Below are 4,004 nucleotides of genomic sequence, written 5' to 3'. Positions count from 1 at the left end.
TTTCAATCTTCAATTTCATTCTTGTCATTGTTGTTGTATTGGAGAACTTCTCTTCAATCTTTACTTTTTTTTCTTGGATGTATTGGAATATGTAATAACCCTCCATGTCATTTCTTTCATCTTCCAACCTTATCAGTTTTAGATCTTTTTTGTAGTTACCCCAAGTCATTTATGACTTGATGGAACTGACTATTCGGTTGCCTGATCGTTAGTTTGGGTTTAGGACCATTTCCTATTTTAGAACTTTTATAACTTGAAAAATTAACTTTTGATTATAATTTTAGGAAAACGACCTCAAAATAAATATCTAATGATTCCATCCACTCTAGAATAGCAAAATTAGGTTGGTATCATAATCAACACGAGTATCGAGGCAATCGATATGAGTTAGAGGCCATTTGGCGCTTTTACCTTTGAAATTTGGCCTAAGATTAACTTTGATCGACATTCTTGGAAAGCATACTTGAATTGAAATTTTATCAGCGTGGTTAGCTCTTGAATGTAGAGTTTAGCTTAGAACGACATTTCGTTTGCTTCCCACGGCTTTTGGTCTAATCCCGAGGCCCATTGTGGAATTTGGCTCCAAATGACAATTGGGTGTAGAATTCAATTTTCATTAAAATGACCTTGTATGTGAATTTTGAATGCGCCATTGAGTCCGAAACTTCAAATTTGGTAGGATAACATATCACGTTTGCATGCATGAGATTCCGAATGAATCCCGAGCACTCCGTTAGAGAATTTAGACATGCCAATCCTTTTAGCACCAGCTCAGTTTGGTGTCGTCGCTATGCCTCTTAAGCGGCCAGGTGGTCACTAAAGCAACCAAGCCCTTATAGGTGAATGTCAGTAAAGCGAGTAGGTCCTCGCTTAAGCAAGTTCCGACTCTTTGAGGAGGTTGCTTAAGCAACTATCATGGGTCCGCTTAAGCGACACCTGAGGGTCATTTTATGATTTAAAATTTGAGTTCAAGTGTTCAATCTTTGGGACTCAATTTCTCTCTTAATATTAGGGCAATTTGGGTGATTCAAAAGGCTAAGTTGCATAGATTATTGTGGGGAGTCCAGTGGTGTGCTTAGAAATAGGAGTAAAGGCTTCATTTGAGGTAAATTTTCCTTTTTCCCAGTGATTTTAGTGTTCTTGAGCTAAGGTTGATAAGTGTGGTGCATGTGTAGTTTATGGCTATGTTAGTGTAGGAATTGTGTTTTGTTTTGGTACACGAGCTAGGGATAGCATTTAGGACCTATTCTTGGAGCCAATTTCATAAATTACAGAGTGGGTCCCATAATTCCTGATTTTGACTCTAAAATTAGCCTGTCACTAAATTCGATAATTTTAGTATCAAAACGTTCGTATTGATGAGATGATTAACATTATTTTAGCATGGAAGCGATTGGAGGTGATTCAGAGGTTGGAAGCTTTTTCTTGGTGGATTCAGAGTGCACGTGTTTGGCTTCGAGGTAGGCTACGATCTCCCTTTTTGACTTATTGTTATTAGATATCATTTAGTATATATTTTATGTGATTTAGGTTGGCATTGGCTGGGTTTAGAGTTTTCCTCCTTTTATCTCATTTCTTTAATTCCGGTTGAACCTTAGACTAGTGCATTCTCTTGAGACCCTTATTTTAGGTTTGTGGTTTTGATGACAGTATGGTTTGGGTGAAATTATCCTTCTTAGGATTGGTATTGATGTCCTTAGGCTAGGTTTGAACCTAAGATACTTTAGTTTGTGTTCTATTGCCCTTATAGCTAGGCGTAACTTTCAGAAGGGCGTGTGATGGTTGGTGTAAATTAGTGTTATTGTCAGGGACCTCTGAGGCTTATCGTAGTAGTAGGTTGGGCTTAGTTGTTCTTGTTGGGAGCAGAGATGGCATACTTTAGGGTAAGGCATCATTCCTAAATATATTTCTCCCCCTATCTAATTTTGATCCCTGTCTCAATTGTCGCTCTTATTTAGCGGTACACTTTTGTTGTCCTATATCTATTATCTATTATTGGGCTAAAGGTCGTGTTCGGGGAGCATTTGGATCCTAAGTTAGTTCCTTTGTCTTGATAATGTTGTATAGTTGGATGTTATTATTTAGATTGTGAGTGTCTTGTTTGGATCCTGGTTATGGCTTGCTTGCATTGATTGAGCATATTTAGTCATTTTGTGGTACGAGCTCAATAGTTTCATTGGATTTTCACTATTAATTTTGAGAAGGATTTCTCACCCCTTTACTACTTTTAAACTAGTTCTAATAGGAGTCATACCACCTGGGATATTTGGATGTTGGTTTTGAGATATACGACGCATCAAGGATGTGCTTCTTTTATACAGACAATTTTAGAGTCAGTAAGGATGTGCTAAGTTTTTATTGATATCCAATACGGCATCACCCTTTTTATACTTTATCTGCATCTGGGATGCTTTTAGCCATTACTTGATTATCCGGCGCGGCGTTGTCCTTTTCTATATTAGCTTGGCCACTCACTCTCTGATACTACTACAGGTATATTATATGACTATATAAGGCCTTTTTTGCACCCAAGCAGTACAAACTTCCCGCTTCCCCTATGGGCCCCTCTGGCGAGTGCGCAACTAAACTAGATGAGGGAGTTGCCTGGGTCCCACCTGGCAGGCCAAGGGCAGGGTGGGTCTATACACTTATTATTGTTGATCGTTGAGAGCCACTGATGATGTTACAGGTTTTTACTACAATTTTTTATTCATTAGCACCGTCTATCACCAGTATACTTGTATGGTGTGGTCCCCTAATTTTATGGGGGTCGGGGGTATTTTTGTCATTGTTTGTACTTTCTAGGGTTATGGACGTCTGGTCGGTTATTATGTGATTATATTTGTACTTGTGTCTTATCATACTGATAGTAGGTTTACCTTGTCTCTTAGTCTAGGTTTTTTTGGTAGTTCTTGTAAGTTTTAATTGGTTTAGTCCTTAGGTGTCTTTGTGATTAGTAGTGGAAGACATCCGTCCTTGATTAGTTGACTTCTTGTTGTAAATAGATTATTGGATTACATTTCAGGTGCGTCCTTTGACTCTTATCCTTTATCTATATCTCCTATCTCTTTGTCTTTTTTCGGTTATTATTGTGATAATTCCTAATTAGTCCTTTGGAGAGGAGTGTTCAGTTCCAGAAGGTGAGTTTCATCTTGGGTTTTTGGTTTTTGAAGTTGAGCTTGGGATTTTGGGGACTTGCCCGGGTTGTCTCCTTATTTTGGTTGTTTTCATCCTATGATTTTTGGATAGAGTATGTAACTCCTTCAAGGTTGGTGTCATATGGTTTGGTAGGCAATGTTCGGATGGCGTTGAAGATTTTCAAGATTGCTAAGGATTGGCAGAACGCCCTTTCCGACTAGAAGAAAATAGATTTGGAGCTTAAGGCAAGTATTTGGAATTTTGCTTTGAGTTGTATATCCCATGGTCATGTATTGCTTATTTTGGTAGTTTCAGTGTATTTTAGTCTTCCTCAAAGGAATCTAATGTTTTTAGTCAAATTTGAGCTAAGCGAGTGAGAGTTGGATCCTAAAAAGGGATTTGGGGAGCTTTTGGAAGTTGGAAGCGAGTTTGAGGATTCCCTCCAAACCTAAATTCTGTGATGTCATTGTTCGACCTGAGAGGGTGTTCGAGGTTCGGGCGAAGCATGCGGTCCTGGGACCCTCATCCTTTTGTGCCTTAAGGTTGTGGCTCTACTTTACTTTTGCAGATGAAAGTTCTTTTAATAGTGGATATCGTAATGACCCTCTAGATTATTTCTTTCATCTTTTGACCTTTTTAGCTTTTAGATCTTTCCTCTAGCGACCCCAAGTCATTTATGCCTTGCTGGCACTAACTGTTCGGTCGCCTGGTCGTTAGTTTAGGTTTTAGGCCTACTTTCCTATTTTGGATCTTTTGACTTGAAAAGTTAACTTTGGTCATAACTTCAGGAAAACAACCTCAGTACGAAATTTTGATGGTTCCATTAGCTCCAAAATGGCCAAATTAGGATAGTAGCATGGTGTACA

Source organism: Solanum dulcamara, chromosome 4 (assembly GCF_947179165.1).
Source record: "Solanum dulcamara chromosome 4, daSolDulc1.2, whole genome shotgun sequence".
NCBI classification, from domain to species: Eukaryota; Viridiplantae; Streptophyta; class Magnoliopsida; order Solanales; family Solanaceae; genus Solanum; species Solanum dulcamara.
The sequence above is the reverse complement of the archived record's forward strand: the minus strand, read 5'-3'. Positions refer to the sequence as shown.